We start from the raw sequence: 18,923 nt of genomic DNA, 5'->3' as shown, positions 1-18,923 counted from the left end.
AGGGGGTTAGATGTGAAATCAGTCATCATTAGATCTTTTCTTTCTTAAAGATCACATTTGGATCAATATCATCAAGAATCAGAATCTTTATTTAGTCATGCTGCCTGGACATTCATGGGCTTTGGATTAAGACAGATATAATAAACCCCAGCTTTGTCATTCAGCAGCTCTGTGACTTTGGGCATGCTCCTTACCCATGCTGAGCCTCACCTGTCAATCAGAATAGTAACACTTCCACAGGGTGGTTGTGACGTCCAAGTAGCAAGTGCTTAGAGCAAAGTAAGAACTCAGCTCATGCTTCTCCCTTTCCCCATCTCTTCTCATCTAACAGGAGGACAAAAAATGCTTCAAGAGAAAATGTGAGCTGATTTTTTTTTTAATTGAACAAAGTGAGATACATTCACCTTTAAAGACTTCTCATATCATTCTGTAACCCAGCTTCATGAAAAGAGCCGTATTAGAATCCTTAAATAAGCAGACATGTAAACATTTACCAAACCAGAGTGCTGGCTATGAGAGTGCCTAACTTTGAATATGCCTGCAACTAACATCAGAGAGAACCTGTACTTGAGACCACCTGCAACTTGAAGCACCTACAATAATTTGTGATCAGCCAAACTAGAGAGATGTGAGACATGGGGAGATCTGGGTTTTAAAATATTTGAATAAATTTAAATATTTAAAAGCTTTTAAATATTTTAAAACATTTACCCCCATGATAACCACGTCGATGGGACATGGCAAGATTGAGACACATTTTTGGTGATGGTGGGGGTGGGGGTGGTCATGGATCATAAGTTAGACTCAACTGTAGGTACTATGTACATGGTTATCTGAATTAAATTTGAATAGTTCAGTACACTTCCAGTAAATGCATAGCTATGTGGTTTTTTTTTTTTTTTTTCAGAGAATTTACTCAGAAAGAAATGAGTCTCTTGCTAACACTAATAAAAAGGATTTGAAACTGAAATGTTATCCAATCTTTTCCTACAAGGGCGATTGACCATAATCTCCTATAAGTTAATACAGTCAGGCCTGTTGTGAAGAGACAGGGTCTGTCTTCAATTTTTGCAGAGCAGGTTTACAAATGATTTGGTCTCCTACACTAAGGTAGGCATATTTATGGCTTCTCATCCTAATGTTATAATGAAAATGGGTTCAATTCAAAGGCTTCTATCAATAAAACTGGATAAAGGGAAACATAAAAAAATACCTAATATGGTATTCATGATACAGGCTCACATTGGCAATTCATCACTAACGGTTTTTACTTGTTTTTCCTTCTAACTGCTGTAAAAACTGTGTATCCAGATAGATGATTAGATTGCAACAGATGTTAACTTCTGTATTACTCATATATAGAAAGAGGGTATATACTTGTTAAAGGTACATTTTCCAGGAATATGAGGTTGTAGATGACATTAAGGTTTAGCTGCTTAGCCCTGCAGTAATCTCTCTTTTTATTTTTAAAGTTTAACTGAAGTACAGTTGAGTTACAATGCTGTGTTAATTTCAGCAAATTGTTAAATTCAGCAAATTTTCAGTTACAATGCTGTTAATTTCAACATGCTGTGTTGTACAACAAAGTGATTTAGTTTTTTCATATCTCACATTTTTTCTCACATTTTTTCATATTATTTTCCAATACAGTTTATCATGAGATATTGAATATAGTTCCCTGTGCTATACAGTAGGACCTTGTTGTTTATCCTTTCAATATATCATGGTTTGTATCTGCTAATCTCAAACTCCTAACCTATCCCTCCTTCATCCCCCCACCCCACAAGTCTATTCTCTGTCTGTGAGTTTCTGTTTCTGCAGTAGTCTCCTAATGGGATGGGAAAAAAAGAAAACAACGCTCTTGCTAAAGTACTTGTTCTCCAGATCATTTGTGCTTTTCCTCGTGGCTTAAACTCTTCACTCCTTGCTGAGCAAGTCTCCCAAGATAAAAATATTACTTTGAGTCAGGAATGAAATCACATACTGTAAACGTAAAAAAATTGTCCTTAATTTCCCCCGGGGCAGTCCTGCCCCTCATTTATCCAACAGTGAGTTGGACAGCTCCCTGGGATTTTATGTCTAGTCATCTTCATCCTTCCTACTTGAAATGTCTGTGAGATCCAAACCTAGAACTTTCACATGCCCGCCCACCTCCTTGGTTGGTTGGCTGGATGGGCTCAGTTCTTTCCAGCTCTTTGTGACCTCATGGACTGTAGCCCACCAGGCTCCTCTGTCCATGGAATTCTCTAGGCAAGAATACTGGAGTGGGTTGCCGTTTCCTACTCCAGGGGATCTTCCCGACCCAGGGATCAAACCTGCGTTCCTTGCCTCTCCTGCATTTCCAGGTGGATTTTTTAGCAACTGTGCCATGTGGGAAGCCCACTTCCTTAACACCACAATAAACATTGTAGATTCATGCTTTATATTTTTTTTCTATGAAATACAGCTCTTTCATCTTTTAATAATTGAGAAAGGAACTAAACTACACACACTCTTAAGATGTTGAAATGAAACCAATAAACTGTGTATCAAATTAAATCCTTTTTAAGATCAAGAATACTCATACTTTAGTGAAGAGACATTCACTTGCCTTTGAGTTCAAAATGGTTGCCCTGGAGTAAACATGTCCTCTGGGCAAATACTAGCCAGTTAACAGTGGGTAGTCTAGAGTGAAATAACTTTGGTTGGAGTTCTGATTCTGTTCTTTGTCATCTTAATGACACTGGGCTAGTTTCTCTTATTCTCTGAAATGTGTTTTCCTTATCTGTAAAGTGAGGATAAAAACAAGAGAAGCATCTTATGTAACTAGTATGATGCTTAAGTAAATTCACCCATGTGAAGGGTTTATCAAGCTGCTTGGTACACAGAACATGATCAATTAATGCTCACTGTTATTATGAGTAGTAGGGATGCATGCATGCTTATGTATGCAGTCCTCCCAGTAATGCTGAGAAGGAGAGCACTATGAATTGTTGTGAGCCTTAAGATGGATGATCTGCAGAAATTAAACTAGAAAATATGATTTGTTCTTTCACCTTTTCTCTTGCTTCTTTCTGAATTTCCATGAAAAACTAGCACCTTATGGTTTTTTTATTTTTGGCTCTATGGGGAATAAGGAGTTCACTGCATTCATTATTTAATCCAGTACCCTATGAACCATATTCATCTAAAGAAAATCCAAGGGAGGGGTGCATACTTGTGTATGTATGTTTGCATGTATGTGTATCTGCATGTGTGAAAGTGACCTGCCAATGGACTCTGAAACTTGACTGTCATATCTGTCTCTTGAAGATTTACTGCTTTGGGGCTCTGTAGCTTATTTCTATCTCTAACTTACAACTATTAAGCTTTTCACAGGCCATTAATCACTCAGAGATGTTAAGCTTAAATTCATCTCAAGTATATTGTAAAATACTACATGATCAATAGGCAGTATGTATCTGAAATTACCAAGAATTAATTTCAGGAGTTAACTAGAAGTTAACACCTAGAGTTAACTTCTAGATGTAACAATAAACAAAATAAAATTCATAAATTAGAATATTACCAGATATAGTTAAATTAATTTCTACCTTATAGTAGAGATACATTTGTTTATGCTTTCCACCAGATGTTTATCTATCTGGCCTAAAAACTTTTGCTACTGATTTTGGTGGACTTTATTTGAGATATAAGAATGGCACATGCAATGTAAGAACCGTGTATTTTTCTAAAATATTTTGAGTACCTATATATGTAGATATGGTGCTAAATAATTAGAGTTCAGGGCAGTATAATGTCTCTTATAAATATTAAATAAAATACCTAGGAAAAGCTGAGTATGCTGGAAAGTAACCAAGACGTTGGCATTACAATGTGACACCATTCCCCAATGAAAGTGCATTTCAGTAGGTACACCTATGAATCTTCAAATTTGTTGGGGGCTGCACAGTTAATTGCTAGACAAACATTGAAGAAGCAGGCTATCTCTCAAAGCCATCTCGTACATGGACCTCAAGGAAGGATTCTGATAATGGAGCTTCTGTAAAGGAAAGAGTCTATTTTTTTCTTTTGTTCTCTTCCAAATATGGGAAATCCTGGTGGTAAAGAATCTTCCTGCAATGCAGGAGACCCAGGTTTGATCCCTGGGTTGAGAAGATCCACTGGAGAAGGGAATGGCAACCCATTCCAGTATTCTTGCCTGGAAAATTCCATGGATAGAGAAGCCTGGTGGGCTACATTCCATGGGGTCACAAAGAGTCAGATGTGACTGAGTGGCTAACAAATATGGGAGAAAAAGAACAATATCCCTGAAGGGACTCCAAGAATCCCCAAAAGAACATTAAAAAAGACTTTCTGGACTTCTATCAATCCAAACATCTATCAGTATTTTTATTTTAAATATCTGAATATGAGCTAAAAATTTTATACCCCCTGAATAAAAATAAAAGAAAAACAAACAAATGAGAGAGACAGAGTGCTTAAGAGACTACTGTGAGCCTGGAAACATTGCACTTCATCTAGGCTTTCTTCCCACGAAAAAGTGTATTATGCTTACTTGTTAGTTGCTTATTTGTGGGTTGAAACAAAGGCAGGGTATACAGTTTCACTGCAAGTGCATAAACAACTGCAGTTTATTTCAACAGTGTGAATTGCACAAATCACACAATCCTGAAGTTATGTATTTGAAAACCAAATGTATATTAAAATAAAAGAAGTCCCCTAAAAGTCCAGCCAGGAGGCAAATAAAATGTACATTTTAGCCAACTGAAAAGCAGTCATTTTTTTTTTTAAAACATGCTTTTTTGGTGGTTTAGGGAAATTGACATTGTCTTTGTTAGTGTTTTACAGAGGCATTTATTTTTAGTTATACAGCTGAAACTCTCCAGTCCAATGAACTGTGGCTGGCTGTGGTGGATTCAGCAGAGGGAAAAAAAAGACACTTTGCCATTAGTTCTAAAAATATCAGTGACATGTCAGGGTCATCATCTCTATGCTAAGAACTATGGCAAGTTAGATAGAGATGAACTTACGTCTTTCACACTCAGCATCTTGAGTGCAAATGAAATTTTAAAAGAACCTTTCACAGTTTTTAAGCTGAATATGCATCTCAATTCAAGACCTAAAAACAAGTATACCTACAGCAAACAGTGTAACTGCAAAATTGGTGGGAGATGGCTTACATCTTTAACAGATAGTATCTTATTAATATCTATGTGTGTGTGTTAGTCATTCAGTCATGTCTGACTCCTTGCGACCCCAAAGACTGTAGCCCGCCAGGGTCCTCTGTCCATGGAATTCTCCAGGCAAGAATACTGGAGTGGGTTATCATTGCATTCTCTAGGGGATCCTCCTGATCCCAGGGATCAAACCCAGGTCTCCTGCATTTCAGGCAGATTCTTTACCATCTGAGCCACCAGGGAAGCTCCATTAACATCTATAATATAATGAATAATGCTGTACAAACTGTAGACATCATAATAGGGTATTACAGATATTATCTTATATACACTGGATAATATCTCACAAAGGCTAGATATGACACTGCTTTGAGGGAACTTCAAGAATAGAATTTCAGGCTGCATCAGGTTTGAACTAGATCTGCAACTTGGGATCAATCACTTAAGCTGTCTGGACTTCAGTTTCTTCAACTTTGAACTGAGACAATAACTCCTTTGAAAATTCCACACTTTGGAAATGGGAGAAAGGCTATATGTTAAAATATGTTTGTCCTATTTTCCATGAGAGATACAAAAGTTTAATATATGTAATATAAAGTCTAAAATATCTATTTATATAACAAACGTTTATATATATAAAATGTTTGAATAGACGTGTTTGTCTTTACATCTAGTGATATGAAGAGTGGGGGCCTATCTAGTTTGTAAACTCTACACCAGAAGTAAGAAAATACTTAGGGAGTTTTTATTTTTGAGTGACACTGGCTATATTCTCAGTGTTTTTCCAGTTTATGTGCCTGAGTAAAAAGGAAAGTTTGCCACCTTGCAGCCTTTAGGATGATTACTATTAAAAACAATGGAAAATAAGTGTTGATAAGGATGTAGGTAAATTTTAACCCTTATACACTGTTGGTGGAAATGGGAAATGATATAGCCGCTATGGAAAACAGAATGGTGGTTCCCTACAAAATTAAAAATAGAATTTTCAAATGATTCAGTAATTCCACGTGCAGGTATATATCAGGTAGAATTGAAAGCAGAGTCTCAAACTGATACTTGTTCATTCACGTTCACAGTAGCATTATGCATGATAGCCAAAAGGTAGAAGCAACCCAAGTGTCTATCAAATGAGGGATAGGTAAATAAAATGTGGGATGTACATACAATAGAATACCAGTCAGACTTCACAAGGAAGGAAAATGTGCCATAAGCTACAAGATGAACTTTCCGGAAATTATGCTAAATGAAATAAACCAGACACAAAAGGACAGATATTGCATGATTTCAAATATATGAGGCACCTAAATCAGTCAAGTTCATAGAAACGGAAAGCAGAACAATAGTTCTAAGGGTTGTGGGAGAGGGGAGTCGGGAGTTACTGTTTAATGGGCAGTGTTTCCTGGGGGATACCGGTGAGAAGCGCTCAAAGGTGGATGCAGTGATAGCTGCGCACCGTGTCAAGGTATTAATCCCACTAAAGGACGCGCCTAAAAGCAGTTAAGACTACATGGAAGCAACCTAGATGTCCATCAGCAGATAAATGGATAAGAAAGCTATGGTACATATACACAATGGAGTTTACTCAGCCATTAAAAAGAATACATTTGAATCAGTTCTAATGAGGTGGATGAAACTGGAGCCTATTATACAGAGTGAAGTAAGCCAGAAAGAAAAACATCAATACAGTATACTAACGTATATATATGGAATTTAGAAAGATGGTAACAATAACCCTGTGTATGAGACAGCAAAAGAGACACTGATGTATAGAACAGTCTTATGGACTCGGTTGGAGAGGGAGAGGGTGGGAAGATTTGGGAGAATGGCATTGAAACATGTATAATATCATGTATGAAACAAGTTGCCAGTCCAGGTTCGATGCATGATACTGGATGCTTGGGGCTGGTGCACTGGGACGACCCAGAGGGATGGTATGGGGAGGGAGGAGGGTTCAGGATGGGGAACACATGTATACCTGTGGCGGATTCATTTCAATATTTGGCAAGCTAATACAATTTTGTAAAGTTTAAAAAAAATTAAAAATATAAATACTATATCATCCAGCAAAAAAAAAAAAAGACTGTCAGTTGGATATTACGTATATTGCCCCACAATAAAAATGAATGAATGAGTGAAAATGTGACCTGAACCTGCCTGTATTGTTGGTTTTTAAGGTGTAGACAATATTTCATAGTGGATGAGAGGACAGATTCTGAAACTTGATTGCCTGCCCTCGAATTCTGGCTCCATGTTTCACTCCCAGGGCCCTACATTGGGTCAGTTGTGTAAACCCTTTGTGAGTCCTTTTGCTCATCTGTGAACTGAGGATCACGGCAGTACTTTCTCCATAGAATTGTTAGGAAGCTAACATGTGGATATAGTATAGCATTTAGGAAGCTGGCAAATAGGAAGCATGATATAAATGTTGCCTTTTATTATTCTTGGTGTTTTCACTATTAATAAAATTCTGTTGCACTGTCTCCTTTTGTATATGATGTCAGCTTTATCTTCTTAGAGATAACAATGAAATCCTTTTAACTTGCTTGACATTTTGAAATTGCTCAAAATTTTAACTAAAACATTGATTGCTCTGAAATGAGGAAAATTAGAATATTTTATTTGCTCTTTTTACTGCAGTAAACAATATTTATTTTATAATAATTTAAAAGTTTGGGAAGGCAAAGGGTCATTACAGAAGACTAATACTTTGACCTGTGTGGCCTGAAGAAGTAATGCTCTCACCAAGCCTAAGACAATCCGCATAATGATAGACCACATGAACCAAAGAAAAAAAAAAAAAACAAACTAGTTGCCTTAGCTGTGCTACGTTTCATCAATGAACACATTTCAAAATCTTGGCATTATTCTCATGTGTATGTTTAGAAAATATCTTTCCCAAAAGTTTCTTGGAAAATAGGAAATTTTGCTGTGACGTAAGGAGAGGTACTGGGTTTCTGTGGCGGCTCAGATAGTAAAGAATCTGCCTGCAATATGGGAGACCTGGGTTCAATCCTTGGATCAGGGAAGATACCCTGGAGAAGGACATGGCTACCCACTCCAGTGTTCTTGCCTGGAGAATGGACACAGGAGTTTGTGGGTTACAATTCATGGGGTCGCAAAGAGTCGGACACAACTGAGTGACTAATATTTAATGAGAGGTATTAGACTACACTAACTCTATGAAAAGTCTCTAAAGTGATTACTCATTGGTTTGACAAAAAAAAAGAAAAATGTGATGTCTTTTTTCTGATGAGGGGATGTCTATGTTATAAAATGGACTGTTTTTAAGGTTGCTGAAGCAAGGGCTGTTTCTAAAAGGACTTAACCATTGTACATGAAGTTTGGAAAGGTGGAGAACAGCCTTTAAAAGCAGGAACCAAATAAATTTGAATTGTCTAAATCTCATAAATTTTCATGTGTGCAATAAAGTTCCATACTTTTTTGAGTGATTGGTATGCTAATACCAGAACCACTTCCTAACATAACTGAGGTGTTCTGCTTCTTCAGAACTTTAGAGTTAACTGATGGGACAATGAAGAGAAAAGTGAAATTTCCAAGATGGCTCTGAGGCTAAGGAGGAAAGGAGTTATTAAAATCACTCTTACATTTTGGCCTAAGGTAAGACAGGCCTATGAGAAGAAACCATATGCTTCTAAAAACAACTGGAATGCCAGAGCAGACAGAGGGATCCTTGCTCCTGTAGCTCTGGTAATGGTCTTCTCTCAGGGAGCAGCCTCAGAATCCACTGCAGGTTTCTCAGAGATGTGGCGTGACTTATGAATGTGGATATTCGTATGTTGGTGAATATATACCTTTAATATTATCTGCCTGAATCTGATGAACAGATGGCATAAATGAAAATCAGCTTACCAGAAATAATTATACAAAATGAAAATTAGATGGATGAAACCTAAAATTTGATGCTTTTTATATTAAGTCAAAATTAGAAATAGATAAGCTCATTTATGCAGCTAATAAATTGAAAGCAGAACATCCATCTTGTGTAAAAAGGAATATTCTGAAATGGAAATTAATATCCTAGTGCATAAACACTTTGAAGCCCAGTTACCTCTATCTAGCCTACATTTTGTCTGAAAATTATGTTTTTACTAAACAGCACAGTAAAACCTCTAGAACAAAGGCAGAGGACATAAAAAACACAGATATGTGGAATGTGTGTGTATGTGTGTGTGTGTGTATTCAAGACAATTAGAAATGTACTTAGTAAAAATGAAAGCGTTGAAAAAGAAAAACAGGTCAGAAGTAGTTCAGTTTGATTTATCAGTAGTTATTAGGCACCTACTAAGTGGGCTACAGTCTACAGGGTCCCAAAGAGTCGGACACGACTGAGCGAGTTCACTGCACTTCACTTCGAGTGTACATTCTATACTGGTAAACTTATAGAAGAAACCACAAAGATCAGTATCTACTTGTGGGATTAGGTTAAGTCATTTAAAGAATTAAGTTCTCCTTCCTTTCCTCAAGATGCTCAAAGTGGGTTGAGGTCCCCATTTGACTAGAGTGTAACTAAGCAACAAGAGACAGTGGAGTATCTCTTTCAAGGACATGCCCAACTCCACACAGCCAACTTTAAGACTTCAGCATTGTCATCGAAAGAATTAATACCTTGTCTCCACTCAGCCCAGAGATCAACGTGGCATCTACTAAAGAAGTTCTCCCCAAAATTTAGGGCACAGTAGTTCCTCCTAAGGACAGCCGATGAGAAAAAGTAAGACCACTCCACAGTCATTCAAAATTCATGATCCAGTTCTTTCTAACCTCCTAAAGACAAGAAATTGGTGCCTTCTCATCATATTGCTACCAGAGACACTCTATATTATTTTATGAAGAATCTATGAAATTGATTTGTGATAAATGCTGGTTAGAAGTCAAGGTGCAGCTAAGAGTAGCTGTGTGTCTTTTGAGAAAAGGTCATGGCCATTGCATACAAATAAGCTTGAAAACTATAATCACCCTTGAATAATCTCTTGGGTCAATGACAACTTAAAAGCTGTATAAACACAAGGAGATTTGGGGAGACACAGAACAATCTTTAAAAGCAAGCATCAAATGAACCTGAATTATCAAAGTTAACTGGGACAGCAGATTTAGTTAACTTCTTTATCAACTAAAATTAATGTACTGACAAATTAAAAGCAACAGTGAATTACATGCATTCCATATCTGGCATAGACATCAATTGGAAAAAAATAAAAAGAAGATGGATAATGAAATGTTTTATTTTAATGTTGCCAAGAGATACATTTGAAAAATATACACATATATCAGCAACAAGGGGATAAGCCACGCTTATGACACTTAGAAATGAAGCATTTCAACATACAGCCTTTCTCAAAAAATTTGATAGTTTGGATTGGGAAGAGATACTTGTTTCAAAAAAGAGCTATATTTTCAGTTCAAAGCTCAGAACAAAACTCAAGTGATGAATTGTATGTTTTGAGTTTGACTACTTAGAAATTCCTTTGTTCTGGTGTTTACTCAGTGAACAAGGAACTCTGTATAATAGGGAATTTCTTTGACTTCTTGGAAGAAAGGATCTGACATTAATGGATCCATGTCACATTTGGAAGAATGGCATGAATATAGGAAGAAGAAATAAACTTGAGTTAGAAAGATCAGAAGGTGAGCTACTGATTAATCTATGATCATACATCGCTGTGCTTCACACTCCTGTGGGTCAAAAACACAAATTCTGTTTTCTAGAGGGAAACAATTGCAGTTGACATATGTACACTTCTCCTACTCTTTCTTTTATTTCTTATAATAGCATTCCTATTTTCAGTGAAGAAGTAGCCCTTCTCCAACTTTGGACCACACGGTTTGGGAGGGAAAATTCCATTGCAGATACCTGTCATGGATCTATAATCAGACCTGAATGATTATGATGATAGCAATTCAGGGATGAAACTGCCAAAAACCAGGCCAATCACAGTGCCAGGACTTTTGCTGGAACTGTGGTAGAATATGGGCTTCCCTGGTGACTCAGTAGTTATGAACCAGTCTGACATTGCAGGAGACGTGGATTTGATTCTTGATTCGAGAAGATCCTCTGGAGGAGAAAAACGGCAACCCACTCCAGTATTCTTGCCTGGAGAACCCCATGGACAGAGGAGCCTCGTGGGCTATAGTCCATGGGGTTCCAGAAGAGTTCAATGACTTAGCATGTAAACGATAACAACAACAATGGTAGAATAAGTCTGATGTTACTTAGTCAAAATTCCAGGAGAAGCTGGTCTGATTAAGAGTAACTCTGAAGGAAACAGAATTAATGGTTAAGGGAGTGGGTAGGTAGGGAAAAGTAGGGGGTGAGAGGAGAGGGAGAGAAAAAGGAAGAATGAGAGGAAGAGAGATATCTAGTGTCATTGTTCTTTGAACACTGGTATTCAGCCATGCCTGAAGCCATCCATATTCACTCCTTGATCTTCCTAATTACACAAGCCAACACATTCCCTTTCATGTTAGGCTGGTTTGAACTGCAGTTCCTCTCATTTGAAAGCATAAACTTCAGGTTTGCCAGTGAGTACTGTGCCTGCTGGAAAGGAAAGAGAATGCTCCTACCCCACCCGCTTTCCAAGAACAAATTCTGTTCTCACATTACCGAAGGATGACTCAAGGGCACTGCACTTACCCCTCTGCCATGCCTTTAATATACCTTTCTTGGTGGTCCCTTGTGACCCTGTAATATGATTATAGACACTGATGATTTACAAGAACTGAAAATTCAATTGGAATGATTCAAAGTGACTTTGATAAACTATGATCTGGGGGACATGCGTATTCTTGAAATACACATTTTCATTGATCACCTGTGTCCCTAAGCAGTGAAGAGATGGCAAATAATAAAGCTTAAAACTATTGCAGACAGGGATGGAGGAAGACTTAAAATATGTTAGCAATTGGCTGGAACATGATTTACCTACTGAATATTCCAAAATGAATTTGAGTTCCTCCAGACCAAAAAGATCCATTTCCCTTTCAAATTTTATACAAAAGCAAAGCGAATGCTTAGATGAGTGGACAGCTGAACTGAGTTTGATGTTTTTGCAGAGGCTCCATTTACAGTTCATGACTCTAGTCCCTGAATTATCCATCTTTTGATCCTGAATTAATGGTAGATTTGGATGTTAGGGCCTGTTCTCTCCCCGGCCTATGAACTATATTAAGATAAAAGAGATAGAAGCAAGCTTGGTGGGCCTCTAATTTAATGACTTCCCTTAGAAGAAAAGGAACTAAGGTATAGAAAGTTCAATATGATTTGTCTAAAGTCACACAAGCAGTTAATGACAGAGTCATTCTGAAGTTTCCTTTTATTTTATAACGGAATTCAAAGACCTTCAGAATGTGGTTACATTATCAAGGGAAAAAAGATGGTGTTGCCTTTTTTTAAAATCAAACAGTAGTAACCAGGCATGTTTAACCATTTCTTTCTTCAATTAGAGGTGGAAGATGGGTTTTCTGAGACAAAAAGAGGGGCCATTTCAAGAAAACAAATGCATGAGAAAGAGTCTCTACATGAACTGGAAAGGTTTTAAGATTCTATTTTTAAAAAAATGATTTAACCTGGTGTTCCCAGTTTCTATTTTACCCAGTTATATAAGGAACAGAAGCATCCAAAGGCAGTTACAATATATTGTCAAATTCCCTCTCTGGGCTGTTTGCAATTTCTCATCCCACTTCTCCTGTGCTCTCTCTCTCTCTTCCTCCATCCATGGAAATCTGACATGCTGTCAGAAAGCTCGTTTTCTCATTCAGCTCCCCCCTCACCTATAGAAATTCATTTACATTTCCATTGCTGCCATATTGGTCTCTGATAATAAGAATCTGAACTTAATGTCAGTGAATTTGACTTCATATCAGCACAGATGCCTTAAACTAAATAGATCCATGCATCAGGGTTCAAAGTAACATGGGCAGCCGTCACAAATAAGGTATATGCCTATTCTTCCTTCCAATACACAAGATATTCCATTTTATCACATACCTATTGTTACTGATGTAGTAGAAAACCACAGACTCATTTTAGCCACAAACTGGCTTTGTCACCCTGGGTTACCTATATCTCTCTTCTAGGTTTCTGTTCCAAATTATAAGAGAATAAGTTTAATTGAACATTTATTTACTCATAAATCTGAGAAACACTCCATGAATTCCTACTGTGTCCTAGGCATGTATAATTCACTGGTGAGAAGATAAGAGAGCCATAATGGGCCTTTCCCTCATAGAACCTTCCAGCCTAGGACCAGATTAATCTCACATTTTCAATGCATGTGTGCTTATTAAAAGTCAACTCTTTAGAAAATTTTGATCAAAAAAAAAATTGTCCAACACCATACTCAGAAGCTAGAAGCAACCACATAACTGACTTGAGCTGATGTTATCAATTCTGTTAGATGGCTTATTAAACCTAAGCTTAATTTTTTTCATAAGTCGTTATCATATCTGTTCAAAGAACTCTGTAGGTAATGTTTTGTGCTCTGATTTAATTCTTAAGTCACAGAAAAAGTCATCATTCTGCCTCCCCAAATTCTGAGAAAACCTTCACCAATTGCAGCCTTAGGAGAAAACACTTGTTATCTGATGCCTGTTCCCAAAAGCACCCTTGAGAAAGGCAATGTCATCCTACAGGCCTCAGACGAGTGCGGAAATTGAAGGGGAAAAGCACAGCAGGATGGGTCCTGGGACCTGGGCTACTCTTTTTGGTTTCTCTTATTTCAACACAGAATCCCTAACTCCAGAGACGGGTCTTCACAGAGATAAAACACATGTTCATAATCATTAGGGGAGGAAGATCCTGAGAGCAGAGGCGCAGGTACCTGAATCATGAAGACAAAGACCTTTTGCATAATTTCCAATCGTTCCTTCCTGGCACCACACTGTCTAGTCATATAAAGCTGTAATTGAAACCATGTGGTGTGTGCACGGGGCTCATTACAGCCTCTTCCAGAGTCATCTCATGGCTGGGTCCTGTGGGGAGTCTCTGACAGTCCTGGGGTCAAGATACTGTCACTTAAATACGAGAAGTGACACATGAACTTGCCTCCTCAGGGAAAACAAAACTGGTCTGAACTGAGTGTGTGCCAATAAATACTTCTGCTCTCAAGTACGTGTTTATGATTTTATTGACATCTTCTATAGGAGAGGAGTACATTTTATGAAACAGTTTAGCAATTCGTTTTCTAATATAAAAGGCAGCAGTTATCATAACCCTTGAAACAGTGCCTTTTAAAACTAAAAGAATTGGAAACTGTATATTCTTGCAAAATATTACATTAACCACGGATATCAACACATTAAAGAGTCAGAACAGTGAAATATGAATGTGATATTAATAGTAATACCCCACAGAGAAACATCCTTAGTTTTTGACTAATAAGTCATACCACCCATTAAGGTATCTAATTTAGCACAGAGTGAAAGTCATGAAAACTAAACTGAGTTAATGCCGATGGCAAATGAGGGGAAAGTTGAGAATGTAAATTTTGATTTGAACCTGAGCCCCCCATGTGAGCTGAGATCACTTGCCGCCCACTGGTACTTCCTTTCCTTCCTAATGTGCCCAGCATCAGCTGTTTATTACCAGTCACCAACTCAGAAGAATCTAGAGACCTCAGAATCTAAGTACAGCCATACGGAAAGTCAAAGAACAGCTTATGGTTCTGAGAGTCTAGCAAGACTCCCTCCACCCCTCACAGACTCTGGAAATATTTATTTGCACCAAATAAAAGACATAATTCTTGGTGCAAGGAAAATAACAGGAAGTTAGGCAAGGTCCTGGCTCTCATGGGACTTATATTCTAGCAGCAGGGAGGTCATTAACAGGTAAGGAAACATTACATTTTGAAAATAATGAGCTATAAGAAAAGAAAGCAGGAAGATATGATTGCCTGTGGTAAGGGAAAGGAAGGTGAGAAGGAGAGAGATGGGTGTTTGTTCAATGATGATAAAACAGGCCTTGGGAAAATCCAGGAAGTGTTCCAGTCATAGGGAAAAGCAAGGACAGAGTCTTCTGAGCTAAAAATGAGAGGGCGTTTTTTGAGGAAAATTGAAAAACTTATACATATAGTTTTTAAAAAGCGATCAAAGAGGAGGTATAGTGGTTGAAATCAGGGAAGTAGGCAGAAGACAGAGCATTAAGATATTTGAGAGCTATATGAACTGTTTTTACTATCCATCCGTCTGTCCATCCAAATATGCTTTATATTAGACAAAGAGAATTCTTTTTTTTTTCCTTAATGAAAATGTGGTTCAACCCAGTGTATATCTGAAATTACAAAGTACCAAAATATAGAAGAATGCAATTACATACACAGAACCACACACACACACTTACTCACATAACTTTAGTGTGTGTGCATTTAATCACAATGTAGCCAGGCTTGGTTGCTTCTGCAATCCAGAAGGTAACCTTCACTTCCGTTGAGGTACTCTGTCTGCAGAGGGCCTGGAGCCACCACATGTGGGAGCCTGGGAGGGTCCACCCACCCTTACCTCCCTCTCTCCATAAATCCTCATTATCACCTTGTCAGCACTGGAGTCTCTTAACCTCTTCAGGGCCCAGGATGACAGGCAGGATCTGCTTATTAATTTTCCAATGCTCAATTTCATTGTGTCTGAAATACCAGACTCTATTTTTCTCATTCCAAGGCCCAATGCTAAGTACTCCAGTAAAAGCAGTGAGCAAACGCTATAGCACTGTCTGTACTTGTCAGCTTTGCTCTGTCTATATTCTTCAGCTTTCATATCCAAATTGGCCACATTACAATTTTACTTGGGAGATTAATTTTAAAATGTTTATTTTCCTCTGACCCAATTTTGTTTACAGTGTAGCTTTAAAAATATCAATAAATGCCTTATTGGATAAGAAGGTGCAAATAAATTCTTTCACAGGCTAAGTATAATGAGGATACATACAAAAATAAAGTATTTTCAAAAATGGTGGGCTTTTGTTTTTTGCATTGTTCTGCTACTTAGATTAGTCTAAGAACCACAAGAACTTGGTTAAAAAAAATCTTCTGATTGTTCTTTAGCTTCCACACTCAGGCAAGTTTTATATCTTGCATCACAAAAGTGGTATTACTGAAATTAAAGAATTCTAGCTCCTATTTATTTGTGCATGTAAACTTTCTTGGTATGTTTCTGCAAAACCAGTTTCTCTGATAATAAATGCATTTAATTTTCCTTCTAACATGGTATGGATTGCTCCCTGGTGCTGTGTGTTGGCTGACAGCATCAACTTTTGCACATCCCTAATCAAATTTTGTCTAACAAAAAGCTGAACTAAGCATATTTGTTTTCCTATTTATAGCAGCATGTGCTTACATAACATATGAGCTAGTAAGATTTTTTTTTTTAAACCGATCCAAATCTTCAAATGCATTCATTATGTTTAGTTTAAATAAAAGCTATGTCCTCCCATTAAAAAGAGTATTAAACACAATTGGAGACAGACAGAAGCATATTGCTTCTCTTCCAACCAGTATAATTGCTGTGTTCATCCACAATAAAACAGAACAGTGGGCAGGAATTTATTGCTCCTGGGGAAAATTTGCCTCTCCACCCTCCCCATTTGCACGATCGCCCTGGCACGACTCGCCTCTCACGTGGCGCACAGTGTCTTTGGTAGCACTAGTAGAGTAATGAATTATTACAATGCAGCCGGCTGGGCTGGGGTGGGGGCGCACCATTGTGCTGCACAGAGGCAGCGATTTCGCCGTATCAATAATTCTGCCTGCCACTGGGAACCACTGTAGCTGAAACAGATGTTTCATGTTGATAAGTGGGGACTGGGAAAGGAATTTTTATCCCACTGTTCATTTTTCTCTATTTCCACTCCCTATACCTGGCAGCGGCTCCTCCAGTACAGCTGTCTCTTGCAAGCCAATCTGTTCAATCCAGGCTCCTAGGTCTCATTTCATAAATGAAACTCGGCCCCGGACAAGCCACCATCTCAGAGTACCCTTGCCGCTTTCCTCGGTGGAAATGCCACTGTCACAATGAGAGACTCTGGGCCAATTGTGCTTAGATTAGTGTATTGTCACAATTCATTAAAGGAAGACAGCTTGGACAGGGCTATTCTGTATTAACTGTTTTTGGTATCCTGCATTAACTGTTTCGGAGATGGAGAGTCACATATGTGGCATTTTGCACTAGGCATTCACCTTCAGAAGAAGCATTTGGGAGGAAGCCCAGAATTTCTGTGGGGAAGCAGTTTCCTGAGATTCCGGTGGGGTCAGGTATACTGCTCATGTTTGCAAAGCATTCCCTGGTCCTCTTTGACTGGATATAAAACTTTACAGGCTAAGCCTTGGGTCAGAGATGCTGGCTCAACTCTGGTTGTAACAGTTTAGTAGCTTGATGAGGATCAGGGAGATGTTAGTTAAATTAACGAGGAAAAAAAATTACTCAAGTTCAAACTATTTTAACACATTTTAACACAGATGAATTTAAATGCAGTTTCAATTTATGTTAATAACTAAGTACATATCGTGTAGTAATTAAAACACCTACCATTTATTAAGTACCTATTATGGGCCAGGGATAGTGCTGATTTTTAACCATATGTTGCTTTACTTAATCTGCACATAATCTCTGGAGTGGGATTTGCTCTCTTCATTCCATAAAATAGGAAATTAGAGAGGTTCTGAGGCTGATGTAAAGCTTTAAAACCAGGACTAACAAGTTCTAAAGGTCTCATTTCTATCCATTTGTTAATTCGAATCCTCTGTGTGTATGTGTGTTTTAAAGATTGAGATAGGGTGAGAAAATTAAGATGATTGCTGTATTACCAAAGTTAGACATTAAATGGATATCAACTCTCCCCAAACTTTAGGTGTTCACTGCATAATTCATACATTATTCTGCTCTTGAAGATAGTCATAAGAAAACACTGAGAAATGGTTAGTGATAACAGTTCAGGCAAGAGGCACCTAGGAGAAGGTGAGGTAGGTTTTCCGATATCATGAAATACTGATAGTGGAAAGTGAAATATCAGTTCCAACTCATATATTTAGAATGGTATAAGAAATTAACACACTTTGGCCCAGGAGATGTGTGGATGGAGTTTTAAATGATAAACTGTCCAAATTGGAAAGAGGTGGAGTGTTTCAATCAATGCCAAACAAACAGAGAAACTAGGGCGAACAGCCACTGTGTATATTTGCGTATCTCTTCCAGGCTTTAGAGGTAGGGCACCCAGAGGAAGGGCTGAAGAGGACCATTCCGAATATTTTTCTGTCTCGTCTTAAGAGATCAGGTCAACAGATGACAAAGGGAATAGATGGTCCCTCAATTCTTAAAGTCTAAGAGATTAAAAAAAAAGAAAGAAAGAAAAAGAAAACTTGGCCAAAAGCAGAATTCAAACTGTTTATATTTTTTTCTCATTCCAGCTCAAATCACTTGTATTTCAGTATCAGCCATTCATCAACATTGTCAACAAGTGGTTTCGGGAAAACCAGCAGCAGCACTCCCATTGCTCAGCTTATCACTAGACCAACAGCTGAAGAGGTCCACCAACCCCAGGGAAGATTAAGTGTTTGACCAAGCATTATTATTTACAAGGACACCATTTAGCCACTGCGATTAACATGAACATAAGCACCAAGAAGAAATCAGGCCAGACTGAACAGACTGCAGTCAAGAGTCCTAAAATGAAATGGCTTCTCTCCATGTTTCTTTCTGCTCCATTTGTGGTGTCCAGACAAGGGATGGTGTGGGCAGCCACCCCATGGAGTAAGCAACGTCAAA

Source organism: Bos javanicus, chromosome 7 (assembly GCF_032452875.1).
Source record: "Bos javanicus breed banteng chromosome 7, ARS-OSU_banteng_1.0, whole genome shotgun sequence".
In the NCBI taxonomy this organism is placed as follows: domain Eukaryota; kingdom Metazoa; phylum Chordata; class Mammalia; order Artiodactyla; family Bovidae; genus Bos; species Bos javanicus.
This window is presented reverse-complemented; position numbering follows the sequence as displayed.